Raw genomic sequence first — 24835 nt, forward strand, 5'->3', positions numbered from 1 at the left:
TTCTGCAACTTATTTTGCAGTGGCCATTGTTATACATAAAAGTTCATCGTTGGGCTAGTGCTGTTTTTTTATTTTTTTAAATTAGTTTCTAATATTATTCAAGGAGATGTTTATTTTAGTTACTATATTTTTCAACATAAAACATTCTGTTTGATTGTATTATATATCTTCCATTGATTCACCTATATATACTTAATGTGATATACAAATTGAGCAAAGTAGTAGGTTACAAAATCAACATAATAAAATCAGTAACTTTCCTATACTCTTATAATGTGCTTGGTGAAAAAGAAATCAGGAATACAATCCCATTCATAAAAACCTAAAAAAATGTCTGGGAAGAATTTTAACCAAGGAAGTGAAAGACCTCCAAAGTAAAAACTATAGAGCACATAAGAAAGAAATGAAGACCTTAGAATATGAACACATTTCACATGTTCATGAATAGGAACAATTAATACTTTCAAAATGGCCTTGCCACCAGAAGCAATATACAGAATGAATACAATTCACCAAAATGCCAAGCACAGTTCTTCACAGAACTAGAAAAAAAAGTACTAAAATTTGTATGGTAGAATAAAAGACCCAGACTAGGCAAAGCAACACTGAGTAAGGAGACCAAGAATCAAGTCATCACATTACCTGATCTTAAATTTATTGCACAACTATAATAAAAAAATGGCATAGCATTGACATCAAAACATACATGAAGACCAACGGAGTAGAATAAAACACACAGAGACAAATCATACAGATAGTTTTACTAACGTGCCAAAAACATACATTGGAGAAAAGATACTCTTATTAGCAAAGGGTCCTGGGAAAACTTAAATTCCATATGTAGAAGAATTAAATTAGATTGCTATTTTTCACCATGCACAAAAATCAACTCAAAGTGGATCAAAGATCTAGAAATTAGACTAAAAAAAAAACAAATAAACAAACAACAAAGACAAAAAAAAATTTTGAATTGCTTAAATAAAAGAGGATTAACACTCCAAAATATTGATGCAGGCACTGACTTTCTTAATAGGTTCCCTAAAGACCAAGAAATAAAACCAAGAATGCTGATTCTAAATGGGATTGGGGGTGGGGGGAGCATGGAGGATTAGACAAACTTGAGATAGAGCAAAGGGGAGGGAGGAGAAGGGAGGGGGAATGGGGGTAGGAAAGACGGTGGAATGAGATGGACATCATTATCTTAAGTTCCTGTATGAAGACACAAATGGTGTGACTCTACTTTGTGTACAGCCAGAGATATGAAAAATTGTGCTCTATATGTATAATTTAAATTGTAATGCATTCTTCTGTCATACATAACAAATAGAATAAAAAAATTAATAAATGTGTAAGAATCAAATTAAAATGTTTCTGCACAATGAAAGAAACAATTAAGAGCATGAAGAAGGAGTCTAATGAAAAAAATTAACTTTACCAGCTATTCCTCTGACAAGGGATTGATATCCAGAATGCATAAAGAACTAAAAAAACAACATAAACACACACAAAATACCAAATAATCCAATCAATGAATTGGCAAAATAAATGGGTAAAATGATTTTTTACAGACATTTCTCAAAAGGAGAAACACAAATAACCAACAAATTTCTGAAAAAGTGATCAACATCCTTAGCAATCAGGAAAACACAAATCAAAAGTATACTCTCTCTCACTCCATTTAGCATGGCAATCATTAAGAGTACAAAAAGTAGTCAATTCCTTTGGTAGAATAAAAGATCCAGAATAGGCAAAGCAATACTGAGTAGGAAGAGCAAGGCAATCATTCAGAATACAGAAAGTAGCTGACAAGAATGGGGGGAAATGTGCACTCAAACATTGTTGGTGGCACTGCAGTCTGGAGATTCCTCAAAAGACTAAGAATGGAACTGTCTCACTCCTTGGTTTTTATCTAAAGTAACTAAAATCTGCATATTGTAGGGATATAAGCATATTAACATTTATAGTAGAACAATTCATAATATCCAAGAAATGGAACCAGCCCAGATGCTGGTCAACAGAGAAATGAATGAAGAGACTAAGAAGAAAATACACCAAGGCAGTTTTATTCAGTCTTAAAAGAAGAATGGAATTATAGCATTTGCTGCTAAGTGGATGAAAATTGAGAATATCATGCTGAGTGAAATAAGCCAGAATCAGAAGTTCAAAGGTGGAATGTCTTTCTCATATGTGGAAGCTAGAGAAAGGTAAGGGGAAAATTGTGGTGCATGGGATCCCATGGGAATGGAAGAGAGGAAGTAGATGGAGTAGCGGAAGCAGACTGAGTGCGAGAGAGGAGAGAGTCAGAATCAGGAAGGAACCGTGGCATAAAACTAACAAAATTGTTCTAAGTACATATATGAATATATTAGTGAATTTGCTTTTATATTTATGTATAAAAACACAGCTTTAAACATCAATAAACAAAATGAAAGAAGACAAGTTAAGCAGAGGAACAGGGGGAGGAATAAAGGAAAGGAAAGAGGAAGCAATCAGGATTAAAATGGAGCAAAAAATATTCCATCCATGCATGTATATGTAAAACCAAAACAAAACCACTATTATGTGTAACTATCCTGAAGTAATACAAATACATAAAAAATATTATTGAATGTGTCTTTGATAGTTGTTTGTAAATCCTTACCTGTTAATATCATCATCTCTTTGAATTATTATTTTTATTGATTTATTTGCAGTACTGGGGATTGGATATGGGGGCTTGCACGACTGAGGCAAGCCTTACTCTTACTATTGAACCACATCCTCAGTTCATTGATAATATTTTTTTTCCCTGAAATTTTCTGCCTCATTTTGAATTATAGCTTTTTGCTTGCTCATATTTCTACTAATTTTTGGTTGAATGCTTGACATTATGATTTTTAGTTGTTCAGTCGGAAGGATTGATTTCACTCTTCGAACATGACCATACTTTGTTTAGGCCACTGCTTAATTATTTGTAGGTAGCTTGGATAGGATTATTTTAACGCTATTTAAAACTTAATTCTAGGGCCAGTTTAGCTATGCAACTAAGACCTGGCCACTGAACCTGATCTCCTGAATGTCCTGAGGGTTTAGGGATCTCTCTCTACTCTTGCTGTTCAGAACACAGATCCTTTCATCATTGTTCAAGTTCTGGGAGTGTTTCAGCTCAGAACTCTCCAGCAGCTCTTTGTCTGGCCTTGTGCAGTTTTCACTTTTTTGTAACTAATTAACTTAGTATTTAAAAAAATCAAGGAACCTGAATAATAATTCTAGGTATCTTCCTTTTTTCTTGCATTTTACTTTACAAAATCAAGTCACTGCCTTTTTCCTTCAAATACAATCTTTTGCTTTTATCTCAATAAGATTAATCTCTTCAGCTTGTGCTCCTCTTTACAGAAGTTGAATTCCAGAAGTGTTCCAAGGCAGGTGGCTGGATTAATCATGGGGCTTAGCACCTTTAATTTTCTGCTTTCTTGGATCTGAAAACCACTGTTTCACATAGTATACCCAGTTTTATATTTGTTGATGAAGCAAATTCGAGCTTAATGCAAGATAGAATTCTAGGCAGGACAAAGAATTCTTATTACAATTAATGTTCAACATCAGATTAGTACATATTTGTAGTTTGGTTACTCTGTATAATATTTTTTTTCTAAAAAAATCACCTTTGGAAAAATATATTAGAGGAAAATTCATGTGCAAAATATTAACATGAGACTATGTCAGCTCTCTTAAAATAGAGTAACAGGTTGTAAATAGTCTTATAAATGTTCTTCAAAGGCAAGCTTACAATTCTACATTCTGGCTTGATGAAATTCAGGCAGATAATATGAGAAGAGAATAAAAATATTAACGTACTTTCAAAATAAATTTGAGGGAACGGTTATTAAATTTGAGCTGGGTGAAGCCCTTAGGATTCTTTCAATTGCAAGTGTCAGAAAATCAAGCTCAAACTGACTTAAAGAGTAAGTGGATTTATTACTTATTGTAAATGGAAAGTCTGGAGGCAGGGCTTTCTTCAGGCATGGTTTAATAAGAGTATTAGCTTCAATTCTCTGGCACTCCATGTCCTGCTTCATTGGCTGGAGATTTCCACATGCTTGGCTTCCTTATAGCACTGCTTCTATGAACAAGGAGGGGAACACACCTCCTTGTTTATCTCCTAATACTGAATCCGGCACAAATTCTTACAATCTGAACCTGCAACTACGAACATGGAAATCCCATGTGTTGAAGAGCTAGGAACCAGGCCTTTGTCTGTTTTCTAATCTCAACACTTGGGTAAAGGATCAGATTTCAACATCAGGTTAAACATCCCTAATCTGGGCTAATCTGAATGTCTGAAATCTGAAATACTCCAAAGTCTGAAAACATTTGAAACTGAAAAGACTCTGCTTCCAAGCATGTTGGATAATAGCTACTCAATCTGTGTACCTTAGCAAAATCAGAGTATTTTTCCAAATCACAAACTGTACCCTAAGAAGAAAAAAAAATCTAGGTAACAACATTAGGATTATAATAGAAAAAGTGTGGGCAACTACTGATATTCTTCTTTTATGGGTGTGAGTAGGGAGCAGTAAGCAGTCAATCAGGATGAATTTTAAGTTTTTTCTCTGATATTTTGCCAGGGATTGCAGCTTAGTGGCTATATGTTTACATTAAGTTGTTAGAATTCATAAGAATAAATAGACTTAAAAATTACTCACTTCTACAACTATGTATAACTATGTGACTTTATTATAAATGTGAGCAAAAGTCAACAAATTGTATCTCAGTCAATCTGAGCTTTTATGCACATGGAAATATAGATATTTTTTGTCTAAGACCACAATGTTAATTACAAGAAAATGAAACAGAAAGTGTAATTTTTAGCACATGTGCTAAAACACAGTTATGTGATTTCCCTGAGGATGTCCAAGAGTACAGTAGCCCAGCCTTGCTTTCTAGTACCTGGAGAGCAGCTCTGTTAGTTTTTTTTTCTTCATCTTCTTTATTAGTTTAAATATAAAATAAATTGAAAATGAAATAAAAAATAAATGTGTGAATTAGAGAAGAGCATATGAGAGGTAAGCCGTGAACATGATCTCATTTGTCCCCTACGACCTGCCTCCGAGTTGCCGCAGAAGAGTTGAGCTGGGTCACAGAGAGAGAATGAATAATCCTTCACTGTTCACACAAACCAGGAAGCAGTAAAGGCCAGGTATTAAGCCAAACAGGATACCAGAGAAGGCATTCCCTGTTCTACTTACAGAAGTTGAATTCCAGAAGTGTTCCAAGGCAGGTGGCTGGATTAATCATGTTGCTTTGATTAATAACTTCTAGAATTTACAATGGGTATATTCAAAGTCAGTCCAGTTAATATCCTCACGGAGGATGTCCAGATGTTTACCTTTTGAATCTACTTGTTATTTTAGTATATGTCTCCTGGTAAGTACAGTAGACATTTATCACCTGTATCCCCTTTCAAATATTCAAACAGAATGGATGAATTTCTGTCTCTGGTTGAGAAATAAATTTATATATATCACCTGTATCCCCTTTCAAATATTCAAACAGAATGGATGAATTTCTGTCTCTGGTTGAGAAATAAATTTAGATATACTTTTCCTGGGGACAGATTTATCTTGTGTGTCATAAACAAAATCGTGTTTGAATTGTTCTATCTAGGAATTGATGTTTCCTATTAATGGATCCCAGAATTCAATTGACTTCTTTATTTCACAATTAGAAAACATCAAAATGCCAGATCCACAAAGACTAAAGAGAGTTTGGATTATGATCAAAATAAGCAATAATAAATGACTGAAACATACTTCCCTGAAAATATATTTATACAAGCTGCATGGCTCAAAAAGCGAGGGTAAACTAAGAAGAAAAGGAAAGGATGAAGTTTGCCACAGAGGTAGGGAATTCAGAGAAAAAGACAGGGAATAGTATATATTCTCCCTCCTGTTTCAACTGTCCTCCATGCTGGAACAAAGAGCAACAGGATTCTCTGCCTCTTGTGTTTAATTGTCAAAATCGTACATAGGAATCGTTTTCTTAATTCAGGGTTTAGTCTTTCTTTCTGTTGTGACACTATTACTTAAACTTATGAAATCTGTCCTTTTTACTTCTTTAAAAAAAATTGACTTTCCTAAAGTGACATTTCATTATTTCTGGATTGAAATTGTGGCACTTCTAAAGAAATTATGACATTAAACCAGTTACTCTTTCTTAAACACCTCCTTTAGGAATGTAGAGGTGTATGTGTGTGTTTGTCTAGTGTTTCTCTAATATTTGTCCACAGATAATGTAGTGCCTGTGGCTGTTCTGCTTTCCAGTTGCTCTGAGGAAACACTTAAAGTTTCTCTGACTGTCAAGGTCACCTAATCATCCATAGCTATCAAAGGACTTACAAATGTCATGGCACTGATTCACAAATTTCCAGCTGCTAAGACATCTATGAAGAGGTTGCCTCCGTACAGAGATTCTCTTTTCTCTGACCTCTCGTATGTTAAGTGTTTGAAGACCATCAGGGAATGGATAACTGCAAGTTCCCCAAGGAAGTTGTGTAATCAAACTGATTCAGTCTGTTTAAATCTCTGTTAGTCAAACCACATGCTGTGCTACTTTTAACATATACTTCCTCTGAAGTGTTTCGTTTTCCTTTAAACTTTGTTGAGTCCTTGCCATCGTGAGCAGGAAATCACAGCTTCCACTTGTAATTAAGTAACACCACTCAGTTCTGTTTTCCTCAGCAAATATACATAACATTCAGCCCTCTCTATATATGACATTTGGCATAAAATAGATGGCCAGTCAGGTATACTGAGGCATCTTAGGTTAATTGGGTTGCTGTTGTCATAAGAGATAGGAAGCACATTGTCATGAGCAGTTGGGAACGTGAAGCAAAGGGGACAATTCTGTAAACTGGGCCTGTTGTGCTGACCAGCACTTTTGTTTTAAAGCAAATTACATGTGGCCCTGCCTGGCTTAAGTCAATAGGATATGATGTTCACATGAGAAATGCAAGCCTAAAATGCCAATAAGAAGAAAACAGTTACCTTAAAAGGGGGAGGGGGCTGGCTTTTGTGACACTTATGTAAACCAGATCCCAGAAATCAGGGAAGACAATTCCTCCTAACCATAAAATGTATAAGAACAGGTTCCAATGAGAACTAGTGAGCTTGGGCCAAAGTATCCCAGCATTGTCTTAAGCACTGGGGGCTTGAAAGTCTGATGTCCTACTGTCGGTCAAAAGTCAAGAGGTAAACCTGGGGGAGACTCTCTGGAAACTTTCCTGGGGTATCCCCAATAAAGCTGGAGGGCAGGAGGTGTGTGCATCCTTCTCTCTTAGAAGGCCATTCTCTCCCTTGACAGTGTCCCCCATTCCCTTTTCTTATCCCTTCTAATAAACTCAGGGCTGCTATTCTAAAGGACATGTCTTTCTGGTGTGACCACAATAACCAGTGAGACCGTAGTGCCATGGCTGCCTAAGTTCTGCTGCAGGCCTCTGACCTTGAAACAATAAGGACAAAATGAGGCTCAGGAACAATGCAAGACAAACCAGTTCATCCTGATTCGCTGTGTCCACACTTACAACTAAATGTATGTAATGGTCAGCCGTATCCTGCAATACCAGGTGTCATATGTACACCTAAGTCATGTTAAAAGGAAAAAGAATCGGGGGAGTTAGCTTTGGTTTGTTAATGAAGAGAAATGATTTGGGTGTTTCATTATGTGCATCTTTCCAATTGATCTTTGTCAAAGTGTCTAGGGAACTTATGCTAGTGCCATGAATTGAAAAAGTAATTCTGATGGTAGAGCAATATGTAATTGGCATAGACATCATAGTTATGGTGACTTTATAAAGTTTCTTCCAATTGAGAGCATGTATAATAGGGAGATAAGGCAATGTTAATAAGTAATATTTAATATGATGGCATAAAGAGGACTTTTCTGATCAAATAAAACATAACAACCTTCCCAATACATGTGATTAACAGAGATGAGAAAATAAAAGTCTCATCTATGATAGACATCATCCGAGCACACCTTCCCTAACACACTACACTCCTGAAGGTAATGATTTAGACATAGACAAATTCATACAGCAGGTATGGATAAGGGAGCTAGAAATTAGACTGAATGGTAGCACTAACTAACCAGAGGGTTATGAGGCCTCATTACAGAAGGAGAGAACAGAGCGGGGGGTTGTCTATAAGCAATAACTTCTGTTGGGATGTTTTACTTTTTATTCATGTTTGAATTAGTACAGTCTAGGTTCTGTTTGATCTAAAGTGTGTTTTATTTTACAAGGATATATTGTCTCAATATTCAGACTAGCCATCAGGGGGAAGGGGGTAAAGAACATGCAAAACTTGGGGAAAGATGGATGGACAGGGGGCTCCGTTGGTTACTGGGGGTAGGGAGTAGAAGTCATCTCTTCACTGGTTGGTTATTAAGTCAACTCTATTGTAACTCACCTCCTGAGTGGACGCTCTGGAGGTAGTAGTGGTGCTTCTTGTGCCACTGGAGAGAAGTGGTGTCATGGTTGGGACAACCCAGCCCCCAGCAATCACATTCAGCCTGGACACAAGGGAATCTGAAGAGAAACCATATGTCCCTGTTGCTCCTGTCTGGTTTCTCCCCTTCTGTCTTCATTAGCATGACTTTCTTGCTCCAGCTGTCCCACTACGGGAACTTTCCAAAAGGTCTATCGTTGCTTCTATAGAAAATAACCATAGTTTTCTGAGCTGTGGAATTCACTGAATCTGTTCTCAAAATTCTCACATTTGTGTCTCCAGGAAAGCTGCACCATTTGCTAATGATTTGAAACTAAACTTAATCACATCTTTATATTTACTGATGCAGCTTGAACCCAACTTCCAATTTCCCCATCTGATGCACAGCCTGAGCTGGGTGAGGTGTTACTTCCCCTCACCTGGGTATGCTGTGCCCTCACTCCCTCTTATCAACAGATTGTGCTGGTCAGGTTTGTAGCATCTATTTCTGAGAGTGTTCAGGCTAGTTTTAAAAATAATTATTTTCCATAATGTCCATTTTCACCTGTGTTTCTTACAAATAGTATTACCTTTCCTTGTCTCAAATGAAGATACCTGGAAAATTTTTCTTTGTTAAAATTCCTTTACAAACCATGTAGATCATTTCCATTTTTTTTTTCTAGAGAGGGAAGGCAAAAACTTATGAAAATTAATAAATTTTCTATGTATTGCAAAAGAGATATTACTTTCTGAAAAGTTAGTATCTGAAGTTCTACTTCCAATAATTCTAACTTTCTATCTAATCCACTCTCCCAGAAACAAATACCACTGACTCTAGGGAAAAAAAAAAATATATATATATATATTTATATCAAACAGAACCTAGACTGTACTCTATATATATAGCATGTAGAGTCGGGAAGGAAAGAAACATTTGAAAGAAAAATAAAGATCCTGAATCAATTTCTAGGCTTGATGATTTTAGACTGATTACAGGCCATACATAGCACCATATGGAATAGAAAGAATATGAAAGAATATACCCAGTGCTTGTGGTATAAAGGAACAGAACAGAGTTTCAGGCAACCAAAGTTCTGGAAAATGCTATGGAATCTAGGAAAGAAAAAATTCATAGATATCAGAGCTCCAAACCCTATACAGCTCTGCCAACATCTCTGGCTGACCACTGAACCACATATACATGGTGCAGATTACAACAAATTTTACTGAAATTGAAATTGCTTCCCATGAGGCTGAGTCAATTTAAGTTAATTGCCTACTAAAACAAACAACAAATGTCAATATTCTTCAGAGGAACATAGCATAATCTGAATTACATAACAAAACTCTCACAGTCAACTGAATAGCATTCAAAATTATCCAACTTTAAAACAACAAAAAAGAAAAACATGAACCTTCTCAAGAGAAAGTAAATGGAAGGCTAGCGAAGTTGTGAATATGAAGCTTAAATGATCTTTAGAATCCAGCAAAGTGCAGGGATGAGGAGACAGAGAAAGCCATTTAACATCAAAAAGGGCAAATTCTCAAATAACCATTTCAAGTGTGACAAAGAAGGAAAGCCCTCACAAAGACAGGATTGTGTGTTTGAGCTCGTGGCTCACTAAGAATTTTGAGTTCTCCTGCTTAAAGTAGTCTATCTTTATCGAGGGTTAGATAGGTAATTACCTGAAAGGTGGACTGGGGTTTGCCAAATATTCCCCTTGTCCTGTGTTCTGGAGAAATAATGTAGTTTCACCTTGTGGAACATTTTGTGGTTGGGTGGGGACATATGATTAATTTGTAAATGAGGATCAGGTAAATCAATAATATTACTTATGAAATTTAATAGTCACACTTATCAATGATTGGTCAGGTCATTTAATTGCTCTAGCATAGCAATTAAAAATATTCAGATTAGATGGTACTGAATACAACAAGGCAAAAATCCACTCACAACCTATTATAGAAAAGAATTTATAGTAAGCAATGAATTTTTTCATTAAAATATGCAGTTCTTATCAACATTAAGCATTAAGTTTTTCAGGCTAAGTTTTAAAGAAACATAGGAGAAGCTGATCACTGAGCACACTCAGATGACAACTGTGTTTTCCTTTGGCTCTTCTGCACCATCCAGGATGACTCTGTTGCTTTCATCTCCTTGTCTTCCATAGTTTTTGTGGAGATTTTCACATCTTGATTCTTTGACCTGCTTTATCTGCTGCTAATAACTCCATCTCTGCCATGACCAGTGATAAGAAATGTTTTCATGTGAGTCTTACTCTAAATTCAACAATTCTTCTATTTCAAAGGTGTTCAATATCCTTACTTGGGAGAAACATTCTTCATCTGTGACCAAGGATAAGAAAAAAATCATGCACCAGAAATTAGAGATTAAGAAATAAATATTAAGAATAGACAAATGCCTCTTAATGCTACCATCTGTAGCAATGTCAAGCTGCAGTTAGCACCTTAACCTCCTCTGTAATCTTATGGTATTTATGGAGAAACAGAATGACTTACTAACAATAATCAGAACGATTGGGCCTCCTTGATGTTATTACCTTAAACATCTTACCCAACGTTGTGATAGTTCTATCCTATTTTTTCCATGTTTACTTTCTTTGTAACTCTTACCTTGAAAGCAAGTCACCAGTCTTACCTACTCAAAAGTACCTCCCAACTTATCTATGCATTTCTATTTTTACCCTTATCCATCTTAATCTTTGAGTTTGACCCAAATGAATCAAAACAGAAAATTATAATTTTTTAGAGACTAAACATGTTAAAATTCTATGCAAGATTCCTCTGGATCTCACTCCTCTAGCACATTCTTGGTCGTGAAATTCTTCTCTTTTGGATGAGAAAATGATATTCAGTGTTATCTTGTATTCTTCCCAACATTATGGTTGGAGGATCACATAGTCTGAGGCCTTCAAACTTGCATTTAACATGTGATATGTGCTTTTTGTACTAAAAATAAAATTTCAGTTATGCAAGGGGAATAAGTCCCAGAAATGTAGAGAACAACATTGTACCTATAGATAGAAATATGGCACTGTACACTTGAAGACCTAAGAGGAGGGTGTATCTCATGGTAAGTGTTCTTGCCACAATAGCAATATTATTGTACAGCTAAAAAAAGGTCTTTAAGTTGTTCTTACCATGATGGATTTTAATGAACTAAATAAATAGCATTTTAAAGTCACTCTATGAAGGACTTAAAATCAATATGCATTAACACCTGAAACAGAGAAATAACGTCTTTATCAGACTGGATCATCTCTTTCCCTGGGACAATGAACGTACTGGTTTGATGATTGAGAGACCATGAAAAAAAGGAAGAAAAAAATGTGAACAAGTTAAACTTTATTAAATTTTGCAACAGTAATAATGGTAACATGACTGTTTTTTTTTTAATCTAGAATAAATATTTGATAATATAAATCAATGGGCTACTTTTGGCACAGATAATTGGGAATGCTGAGCAATGTGTCTGTCATTACTGTTGCTATTAGCTCCATACATCTCAGCCACAGGCTAAAGCACTTCTGACCACTCATGGATTCCCTGCCCCATAAAAGTGCTAAAGCTTCGGTGTTTTTTGTTTATTTTCATGTTTTCTTAACTTTTAGAATGACAGTTGATACACCATCTGGTAGTAACTAACAGTGTATTTCACTTCTGCTTTGTTTCCTCAACTCTATGTGTAATTATTCCTTTTTATAATTATGATTCATATTTTATATATGGCTACATTTGTGTATGTTAAATCTCAGGTTGGACTTACTATTACTTATGATGCCTTTGATTTCACATCATAGAATGTGGATACAGCATCATGTATGCTGATAGTCCAGAAAGTGCCAGATCTCTAAAGTGACAAAACAGCAAGCTCCAAATATTTGTCCTGAGAATTTTCCAATCAACTCCTGTGAAAGAATTTAGAAAATAGAGTATACTAATAGCAGAACACATCCAAGAAGACTCCTTTTTTCCCTCCTGCCTTGCAGTAAAATATGCATGGTTTTTAAAACATAAGCATTTCCACCATTTGACAACTTAACAGTCCTTACATTTTGGGTTTCCAAGGGTCTGAATTCCCCCAGCCAGGCTTCACAATGTTATATTTCCATATATGGCTTCAGTTGCAAATAGTGACAGCTGTATAAATTAATAAAAAAATCCTGCTTCTGTTGGCATATCTATTATTAGCTTACACTCTTGATGATAACTCAACCAAATTTTTCTCTCTTAATTGGAAACATGATGACAAAAGGACTTTGACAATATAAAAATTTCCCTTGAGTAACAATTTGCATTGTTTAAGATTATAGTCAGAAGCAAGGAAAACTGAATGGAATGCCAATGTCTCAGGGTCTTTTTGTTTGGTAAGAATGAATTCTGTGTACTTCAGTGTACATTAAAATAATAGCCCAGTTGTTATTTGAAGGCACCTCAAAAGTGGTCACAAAACGATTCAAACACAGAATTACCTGAGAGTTAAAAGCAACTGGAAGTCTTTGTCTGTCCACCTGTGGTTTGTAACACTAATCCAACCACAGTCAAAAACTGGGAGCTGTTATAGAAAGAGGTATAAGTGGTTGAAAGGAGGCTGTATGTTTTTGGTAATAAACTGAACATTGTTTTAAGGAAGGAATTATCTAGTTGTTTCTGTTGAGATGGGAACTCCAGCAAAAGAGGCATTTTCTATTTATGAATGATCCCCTTGGATCAGTTTCCTAATATGAACTCTCACCTGGCTTTCAGCAGGGCGTGGACATGAGCAGAGTCACTGACTGCAGAAAAATAACATTGATGTCTATGTGAAGAGAGAAGTGACCTACATGTAGAATATGAAGCTTTAATTCAAAGATCACTATGGAACTTCCAATGTCATGAGCACAAAATGCATTCCTCCTAATCCCTTCTTCACATCAGTGTTCCACAATTCCAAGTTTGGGCAAAGGAGGTTAAATGGCTCTGAAGGGGATTATTAAAAGATAAGAACAAGGGCTGGGGATGTGGCTCAAGTGGTAGTGCACTCGCCTGGCATGCCTGCGGCCCAGGTTTGATCATCAGCACCACATACAAACAAAGATGTTGTGTCCGCCGAGAACTAAATAAATATTAAAAATTCTCTCTCTCTCTCTCTCTCTCTCTCTCTCTCTCTCTCTCTCTCTCCAAGACTTTCTGTCATATATATTCACGTACACATGCACGCATATGCATATATTATATAACAAATAAATAAATAAATGTTTATTTATTTATTTATTTAGTTGTGGATGGATACAATATTTTTATTTTATTTATTTTTCTAATGTGGTGCTGAGGATTGAACCCAGGGCTTCACACATGTGAGGTGAGTGCTCTTCCACTGAGCCCTAGCCCCAGCCCAAGACTTTCTATCTTTGATTAAGGGATAAAATTCTGCTTCTGTTAAAATTCACAAAGCAAAAAAGAACACTCTCCATATTTCAGGGATTCACAGACTTGTTAGATCTGCTTGGCCTGGGTGTGGTTAGAGTGTGTGTCCCCTAGAGGTCCCTGTACTGGAAGCATTGTCCTCAGTGAAGTGGTACGTGGACCTGGTGGATCATTTCACAGTGGGATCCAGTGGGAGGTGGTTAGGTCATCAGGAGCACTGTCCTAAGAAGAGATTAATGCTGTTCACTGAGAGTGAGTTCTCCTTAGAAGACTTGTTGTGAAGAGCAAGCCTGGTCCCTGAATCTCCAAGGCTTCTTGTCTCACCATGTGATCACTCTGGTAGTGCTAACACCACTGAAGTAGGACAGACGAGGCAGGACACCTAAGAAAGGCAGGAAGCAGGTTTATTGGCTGCAGCCAGGTTCAAAAGGGGGCTTTTTGCCTTCATCAAATCCACCCTCTGAACCCTGAGTTCAAAAAGTTTTAGAACTTATACCCAGTGTATTCGGGGAGGGGCTCTGAGGCTCAATGTGTAGAAGTTCATATAAAAACAGTTATTTTATTGTTCCAGGCACCCAACTCAGGCCAAGGACACTCTGTGAAAATCAGTGTCTGGGAAAGGGAGAGGCCCCCTCCCCTTTCGTTGCAGCAGCTGGCTAGCAGGACCTGAGATTCAGACATCTCTGTGAAGGCTCCAGACCCAGGCTCATCACACTCTACCTCCGCAAACACACCCCCACCTGAAAACCCTGTTGCAGAAATTCTTGCTGATAGTCTAAGAACAATTATGCTAAACAGAATTTTGAGGGTCTCTGGAGAAGCTTGGTTATGGAAGGAGTCTTCTGGGTGGGGGTCTCTGGCCTGCTTCACTATGCCGTGCCATCCATCATGAGTCTCTCACCAGAGCTGAGCAGAAGTCAGCGTCATATCTTGAACGTCCAAACCAGTGGGCTGAATTCACTTTTTTACCCCTATGAAGCATCTGATCGCAGATATTTGGATACAGCAACAGAAAACAGACCTAATAAAACAAGACCCCTTCTCCAAAATGGCAAATATCAAATACAGATATTAAAAAATGAACTCTGAATTTAGTAAATTCCCAGAAGCACCCAGTTTATGTGTAAGTCTGAAGAACATCTGTTTTTTCAACTAGTAAAATGGTAGGGTGCAGGCAGGAATCTGCCCTCACTTAAAATATAATTGCTGAGATTAAGAGAATATGTTTAAAATATACAACAAGTATCCAACCCACAGTGCATAATCAGTAAATATGAGTGCTAATTATGATACACAAGGTTCTACTTTCCTCCTAAGATATAAGGGCAGATATTGGATATTGTGATGAATGACAATACAATGTTTAATGGCCTAAGTGTTGAAATAAATACCAATCATTTGGGAAATTACTTTCTTAGACTACCTACCTACCCCAAGAAACATTTTCAAATAAAACAAAAAGGATATTCTATGCAGGTACACGAGAAAGTGTCTCATAGTTAAGAATAAATTTATCCCATATTTAAAGTATAAATTGTGGTCATTTTACTGAGAATGAATCCAACACCTCTATAAAACTATAAAACTAATGAACAATGCTCAGCCTGTATCTAACAACAGCTTCTCAACAGAGACTGGAGCTATCCTTACCTTGAAAGACAAGATATTTGTCTGTCCTCTGCTGCTTTTCAAATATTTTGGATATAAACACTTTTTAGGACAAAATGCAGTATCATTCTTCTCATGATGTTATTCTACATATATCATTGAATTGTATTTCCATAAGATATGTAATCTTAGTAAAAGTATATAATTGTTCTGGATAAGTCTGTATTCTATTTCTTTAATGGTTGACACTTTAATGCATAAAATACTATGTCAACATTTATTAAATTTTAATTAGAAACGTTTGCTTTAAACTGAAAAAAAGCAAACTTTTTCGGCATGTTCCAATGCTTTATAAATACTTTATAAACTTTGTGATTTTCGAATGGTTTTTAAGTTACTATATTCAGTCTATTTTCTGTAGGGGAACAATAATATCACCCAATTATTAATACCTGAGTCCAAAAATTTGCTTTGTTTCACTGTTTTCAGTATTTATTTGCACTTTTCACATTGGTTCTTTGTCTCTCCCACCACATACAATGTATTTTGACCCTTTCTGTCTTAATTACATACAATGCATTTCAGCTTTGTTTTCTATGATCAATTTTCTTAACCTCTCATGTTTTCAGTTTGAACATCTGTAAAAAGGCAGTCATTAAAACGAGTGCCACATGTGACTGTAAAAAATAAGGTAAATATTCTACATCAGTTACTTTGTCCCTTACTTGGCTCTTGCTTGACAAACAGTATGTGCTCAATAAATGCTACTTACTCTATTCCTACCTTCTGAGTGTCATGAATTTGATGATAGCAAATTTTTCATTCTCTCTCCAAATACCCATGTCAGTTCTTTATTATATTTAAACATGAATAGAACAGTCCAACACTATTGCCTCTGTTAAGATGATGATTATCATATTTCTGGATTGCATCTATCATAGATTTAAAGTGGAGCTGTTCCATATTTATAACTTTTGCAATTAATGTATTTTCCACATGCACATATTCAAAATTCTCCATATTCTTGACATTCAAAGAGAGAACCAAGGAATAAAGAACATTAAATTCTATCTCATCAAATGTAAGTAGCATATGCTATAGGTATACATACGATTTTTCACGTTTACATGTTTATGTAATCAGACTGTCACTTGTATAAATACAGTGATAAATTCAATGCACAACAGATAATAAAGGTTCTGTCATAGAGTAAGGGTTTCTCACATTCATTGCAAAAAAATTAACAACTCCGTAAAAGAAATTCTTGCTGCTGATGGCTTGTCATGGTCATGATAAGTTCAGTTTCATCCAGAAAAACTGTATCACAACATAGAAGGGCAGCTTGGGTGGGAGAAGGCAGACAAGCACAGCATATTTGTCTTTCATCCATTCATTCCTCTCTTTCTCTCCTTTAGATTTTTACAAAATTAAATGTAAAACTCTATTTCGTAAGTCTCATAAGTGAAAGCAAAAAGAAAAAATAAAATAGCACCTAAAATCTTAGTAAATTAATTATATTGCTTTTTCAATGTGGATATACTGGGCACTAGAAAAGAAATCAATAGCTTTCTCCATGAAATAATTGAAAATTATCTGACAACAACCTGACGATCAATTAAGAGCTTTTCTAGTTTAAGACTCCTGTTAAAATAGTATTAGATACTCTGCTAAATAATTGAATTCTGGCCTAACAGTGTCAAGAGCTCTGCACATCCACTCCTCTGTGAAACTGGTGAAACATATTAAATAAACAAACAAACAAAATGAAAACATGCCTCATATAAACCCTCCAAATATGGCTTTACATAACAAAACAAAGGAAGCAAACATATGCAAGGAAATATACAACAATACAAAGTCAGAGTCTGAGGTATTGAGTCAAGATGGTACCTTCCTCACTCCCTCCCAACTCATATGTTTTTTGTTTCTTCACAATTGTTTGCATTTTGCAAACATTAAAGAAATAGAATCATAACAGGATACACATTTTTGAGACTGGCCTCTTTTACTCAATATATGAATTCTGTTAAATATGCATGGAAGTATCAATAGTTATTTCCTTTTCATTTTTGTCTAGTATTTCAATATAAACCATGACAGATTTTATTTATCTCTTCACGGGGATACTCAGATTGTTTCTAGTTTTTGATATAGAGAGTAAACTCATATTAACAATTGTGTATACCTCTTTATGTTTATACATATTTCATTTTGCTTATGCAAATTCCTAAGAGTGATAAGTTAAGCCACAGGTTGGTATAAGTATATGTTCTACCTTAGAAGAAATTTTCAAAGTTTCCAAATGATTATATCATTTAAAACTACAAAATTAGGAGTGTTTAAAAATTTCCTTCCAAAATGTTTATACCAATTTGACTTTCTCATGATAACTATGATGTTATCAGTTATTTTTATCATGTTTCACAAAGGAATTGTTCTGCAAAAATTTTGAAATAAAAAACAAAACCTGTTTCTTTACCAGAGACTTGTTTCAAAAGCAGTGTATCCCACATTTTTACATTGGGGAAACTTGTCTTTATTAATCTTAACAATTCTTATACTGAACCATTCACTTCTATGATCTCTCAATGTTAATATGATGTCATTTTTTAAATATTTTTTATAATTGATCCATGATGTCCCATTGAATGAACAGTAATATCACTCCTCTATTGAACACATATTTATATTTTTCCAAATTATTTTTTCTTTATTTTGGAAAATACAATAAAACATTGTCACATATATTGGTACACATTTACGTGAGTCACATGTGGAATAGATTTATAGAAGTATAATTACCAGTTCAATACATGTGCATTATTTAAAAGTCAGTCATAAAATGGCCAATTTCCTTCCAAAAATGCTTATTCTTCCAGTTCTAGCTATAATAAACTAGTTTGCAGCAGTGCACACATCCACTAGAAAGAATTAGGAGACTAAATACAATATTTTAAGTCTGTCTGAGGACATTGCAGGTGAATCAAGGGAGCTGGAAAAATGGGTGGTCATTTTATCTCTCGGTGATCTGTGCACTCTATAGTTGCTTTTATTCTTGAAGCATCCTCTAATTCATGATAAAAATAAGTATACTATGCATCTTATTGTTATCATTTCTTATTAATTATGTTTTTGAGTCCAAATAAGGAGCAATGCATGCTAATTGCCTGCTAGAGTAAAGAATGTGTTCTCAATCCAGACTGACACTCACAGGTTCTTGGAGAATTGGTCAACTTGCTCCATCTTTGGATCCTCACTTTTCTTGTAAAATGAAGGTAATATCGAACCCTCAAAACTGTAAGGAGAAAACATGAGATATAAACTTTTTAAAGTTCTTCGTGCAAGAAAAGGGCCACTTGGAGAGTATGAATATACTTCCTCAACAAACCTCTCATTTCTTTTGTAGACCTTCCCTCTCTGCAGGACAGGGAGCTGGTTATCATTGCTGCATTATTTTGGTTGCTTCAGAGGAAAATACATTAAAAGCTCTCCATGAGGAGCCTGCTTACTCGTTCTTAGTGGGAAGTCTGTTTTATGGGTCAATAATGGATTCTGTTCCCCCGGAGTTTAGTCAATCACCATGGTCTGAGGCACTTTGTGCCTTGATGCTAGCCTTTCAATTCAATGCTTTCAGGCTCTGAGCCCAGCTGGTGAGTTTGCCTGTTTCTCACCTGTGTTATCCAAGACTGAGGAGTTGGGGAGTGCACGCAGATCTAGAAGGCTTACAAAAACACAGATGATCCTGCGTGCAATTGGTAAAACACAAAAGACATTCTCCAGCCTAAACAATTGTGAGGATACCCGGGAGCTACACTCCTAACTCATCCCCACCAGAAAACTACACTGCTTACCTGCCTCGCAAGCCATAGCATCAGCTGCAAACTGAGAATAGTCAGTTGTCTCCTGACAGAGCTCTGACGGAATCTGAGGCCACAGTCAATGCCACAAGCCCATCCCCAGGCAAGCTGTCTTTTGATTTCCTGGTTTCACTTCAAAGTAACCCCTGGGTCTGGTTTTGTGCAGTCTCTCCACCAGGAGCTCTAGGGTCATGTGCTCCTTGGCAAAGACAAGGAAATGAGCTCAAGATATGAAATTATTGGGGGGCATTTTTTTAGTGGTTGCATTTTTGAACCTGTCACCTTCCCGTCACCTTCTTAAGTAGATCCCTTATGATATAAACTCTCCCACGCTCAGCTCTGCACTGACATCTGAGCCTCTTCTATTCCTTCTAACACTGATTTCCGTCTCTCTTCTTCCAAAGAATCACAACACATACTACTCTGTACTGTCAGGTCTCAGGCAAAATCTCCATATTCCATTATCAAATTTGAAATAAAAGTTTCTTTTTCCTTTGAAAATATGGAACATACACAGGTATGCAAAATAACCAGACTTCAGTCTCTCTGTGCTGAATTAGTTACTATGTCTGATCTTCTCTTCAGAGAAAAAAGGGTTATCAGGTGGAAATATCTCTTTCAGTTCATTGGGCTTTCTTTTTTTACACTGAAGTAGTTGTATGTTGTCACTTTTTGTGGTTTCTAGCAAATATGCAATTAAAGACTGCTGTTTGTTTTGTTTTGAAGTGAAGTGGGAACTGAGAAAGAAATGCTCCAATAACAAAGTCCTGTAGCACAGGGTTAAACGTAGCTGAAGGAAACATTTTCTAATACATACCCTTTGGGGCTCTCAGAAAGAGTCTCACAAAAAAAGCCTGGAATTGGCATATTGAAATCACTGAAAAAATCCCAGGCCCAAATGTAACAAACATCACAATGCGAAGGTCACTGCATAGAAGAGAATTTAGGTTTTCATCATCATGAGACATCACACCAGCCCAGTGTGAGAAGGCAGAGTGGACACCAGGCATGAGCAGACACCTCAGACAACTTCCCATCAGCAGCTTTTTTGACAAGCACTGAGACTCTCCATTCTCACCACCTGGGTTGGCATTTGCTTAACTAAGATCCTGTGAGCAGCTACAACATAGGCCTCTCTGTGCAGATAACACGAAGGAGCATTGAAAGCATGCCCAACAGTGCCTGACACAGAGAAAGGGCTGGGAGTAAATGTTAGAGTTTAATAAGAAAGTGATATTAAAATTTTATTTCTGATAAGAGCGTTGTTCAGTTTGCAAGTATGAGTCCATAGATATGATTTCCATTGTTAAGCATTTTGAGTTTTTTTTTTTTCAGAATAGCATAATGCATGAGTCATGAAAATAGGAATGGGAAGAAGCAGTGGAGATAATACACTGATGTGTTGTTTTGCACATCTCAATGTCACAGAATGTCACGTGTCTATCCTGTGTCTCCCAGCACGCCTTGCCACAGGAGAATCTGCACTTAACAGATGTGTACCATAAAATGCATGGCACTGAACCTAAAATCCCCATGGTAAAGGCTTATTTCTATGGATTTTTTTCCTTCAGAAATAACTATGGAACTTTATTGTGTAAAAAATGTTCTGTGAGACTTGAGCTTTAGGTAAATCTCATCCAACCTTTTGACAGTACCTGTCCTCCTGAAGTTTCTTTCAAGACGCATGTGTTGGTTGGCAGTGCCAAAGGAGCCAGGCTAGCTGCTCACAGGCCGATAGTTACACATTTTATTTTATCACACTTCTGCTATTCCCATGCATTTTTATAAAATGATATTTTGCTCATTAATAGATTTTTATATATAGATTCATGGATGACTTTGAGCTACTGATGGCAGTGACTTCTTAAATTTGAGATTTTATTAACATTAGGTCAATTTGTATTAAGGCAAGGTATACAGTATCTGTCCTCCTTAATTTTTTACACTCTAAGCATCTTGAGCACTCCATTTTATTTTAATAATTTGAAACATTAAGAGTAAACTTTTCTATTGGTCTGGATTATAACAGACATAATAAGTATGCTCTATCTCTATGCATTTATTTAAATACTATATGTGTCCTTGTCTCCTTACTGTGGATAAATGATCTTGATTTAAGTATGACTTCTGAAATTCAAGATGGTATAAAAGCAATATGCATTCAGGAGAAACTGTTCTTCAAATTGTTCTTCAAATTTTCCCAGGCTAGATATACACAGTGGGATAATCTCTTGAGGGGCTGGACAGAGTCTGCCAGCCACAGTCATGAAAGAAGCACCAATGGCCAAGGGATTGTCTGCACTATTCTGTGTAGTCACCCTTTTTTGATATAGATATTGAATAAATTATATGAGGTATGCAGCACTTTATTACAAGACTGAATTTGTGTTAGATGAGCTTATCCAGCTGCAGGCTAATGTAGTGATCTGAACACATGTACAGTAGCTATGCTGAGCTCTGAGGCTTGCAACTTAGATTTATCAATGAATTTTTCAATGTACAGTATTTTCAACTTCGAATGGTTTATTGGGGTGTAGTATCATTCTAAGTCAAAGAACATCTTTACAATGAAACACATGTTAGAAAGTTGCATAAATAATAAGAGTGTAGCTTGATGGATTTCCACAAGTGCAATGTATCCTGTTTAAAAAAGTCCAGATCAAGAAACAGGACAGTACCATTAGCATGCAAGCCACTCGGTCTCTCCTTCAGTCACCATCCTCCAAAGTCAGCTACCATCCTCCCTTCTAACCTCATAAATGCACTGTAGCTTTTCTCGGTAGAATTTCTGGTTTCACTTCACAGTGCTTTAGAATGTACATACAACATATTGGGTTGAGGGATTGCACACTGGTGACCTCTCCACCCTCCACCATTGTCTTTCCAATTCCTTGAGACCACAACAGCTCTGCCTGTTCCTTGAACTACCAGCAGCGCCTCTGTACTGGGGCAAAGTACTAACGCATCATTTCCACCTTTCACTCAGAACTAGAAAATGCCTTCTAAGAATTGCCACCAAGAAGCCAGGGGCAATGAGGCACCTGTATCCCAAGAGGCTGAGACAGAAGGATTGCAAGTTTGAGGCCAGCCTCAAGAACTTAGTAATACCTTGTCTCAAAATAAGAACATTTTTAAGAAGTGATGGAAGGTATAGCTCTGTGGTAAAGTATCCTGGGGTTCAGTTTGGTTTTTTTTTTTTTTCTTTGCAAAAAAAGAAAAAACAGTCTCACCAAGGAAAGCCAGACCTCTCTCATCTTGCCCTTACCTGCATCTTTCCCCTTTGGTCATACCTTCTTCTGTACCTCTCTGGTGCCATCAGCAGTAGATGAATAGTGTTCTATTCAGTTTATCCTAATTTGTTTTTGATAGCAGCATAATTACCTTACAAGCTATTCAAATCTTATACCAAAAAAGAAAAATACTTCCATGTAATAAGGTAGTAATATAATCTTGAGACCTGTTTTCTTTTTCCCAGCCTGAATACATACTTATGGTTGAGATCAGGACCTGCATTGATGACAGAACTCAGGAGTAAGTAATTATTTCTGTCTTGTTTGAGAGAACTAACCAAAGTACTGAGATGGACAAGAAAAACTGTTGTAAAATATTGGTTATGCTTGGTTCTTGATTAGAGATGAAGTAACATGGCTATTTTCCTTTATCCATAGCAAGCCACACATGGATCTATCAGTGTGTGTTTCTGAATGTTTCTGCATGGATGTTGCTCTCTGGGGTCAAGTTGCAGTCCTTGAAGTTCAGTTGCAGTTATCAGCTATAATTTTAGTCCAGGGACCTGAGTCATGGCTTTAGTAGACTGTTTGGTTTGGGCACTCAAGAGCTCACACATGTTAAGTACATTCACATTCTAGTAAGTTATTATCAGAACCTGCTAGTTATCCTAGTGATGCATAGAGACGAGGCTGTATGTTCTGGACTAGAGAAGAATGTGCCCAGTGTTGTAGACATTTTGAGGCTCAGCTCCAATCACACCCCTTCTGCTGGCCTTCTGACAATTGCTCTGGACCCATTTAAGCGGTTGTCTTTGTAAGCTGGCAGCGGGGAAGGGTTTTGCTTTCTGATTCATTTGTACTCATCAAGTAGGCTCCTGAGGTACACAAGGCTCCCCCTGGCTCTTGCTCCCATGGCCCATGGGACTTCTCCAAGGCCTGGCTCCTGCAGTGTGGGTGGCTTCCCCAGCATTTGCTTCTGCAAAACACTCACTTCCTCTGTGTCCAGGACCTGCAGCATGGGCAGATCCCAGGAGCAGACTCCTGGGGAATGTGCAGGGTCCACAGTGCCCAGGGCCTGTGCTGCACAGCAGCCTATAACACACAGTGGCCACAAGCCATCCCCAGAAACTCAGAGAACCAATGGTCCTGGCTTCCAAAGGACGGGGTGAGTCTACAGGATGTAGAACTTTCAGCTTTAAAATTTGAATATCCTTGGCCAAGTCAACAGGAGTTTGTCATTCTTTGGGCAAGTACCCTGCACTAGGTGGTTTAGTAGCATCTGGCAGGACACTACCTCCACCAGGAAACTCTGCCCATAACCCCAGGCTCACAGGCTCCAGTTTGCCTTCAGGGCACCTTGGCCATTTCTGTGCCTACAGCAGACCTGAGCTGTCACCTCAGATGTCAGAGAGCTTTAGGCACTCCTTCTTAGCCTCAGGCGTCTGGCTGCTTGTACCTAAGTGCTTGTCCTAGGTTGGTTGGAGTCCTTTTTACTTCTTCAGTAGCCAATGCATTATGGCTCCAATCTTCTGTCACACTTAACAATTCTTCTTATGAAATCTTCTGTCTTCACATTTCTATATAACTTTTCTTTGTTGTTTGTATCCTGATTGGTATGGAATTATATTCATTTTTTCCCCAGCTTTATGAAGTATATTTGACAAATAAAAATTGTATGCACTTCAAAAGGTGATATTTTGATATGCACATATACATCACAGGGTGATGATGAAAATTAAGTGAATTAATCAAGCTGATTAACTCATGTATTATGTTGATATTTATCAGATGTTGAACTACACCTCTCTCACACTATTGGACAAAATCAAAATATTTAATTTTAGAACTTTTTTAATCAGATAATTCTTAACTGCACATAAGAATATAAAAGTTCAAGAACTGGATGGTAACTGTTTCCATCTTGCTACATTCCAGAAGGGCCATGGTGATGAAATTTTGTTTAGAATCTTAAATAATAAATGGCCCTGCCTCCATATAGCTGGGGATAGGGACTTTCAGAATCTACCCTTCTGCAGTTGACCCTTTGGGGTATACGTTGAGCATGATGTTCCCAGTTGTTATTTCTGTGGTCTTCATGGGGTGGTCCAGATCCACGGGGACTGAAGTGGGAATCCACAGTGTCAAAGCTTAAGTGTTCAGTTTAGAGCTTGGAGTTTATGAGTGTGAGGGGGGTATCAGGTCAGGGGCTGCTGTGGAAGGGAGCATCCTCCCCAGGTGAAGCCACAGG

Source organism: Spermophilus citellus, assembly GCF_964194105.1.
Source record: "Spermophilus citellus genome assembly, chromosome: 13".
Classification (NCBI taxonomy): domain Eukaryota; kingdom Metazoa; phylum Chordata; class Mammalia; order Rodentia; family Sciuridae; genus Spermophilus; species Spermophilus citellus.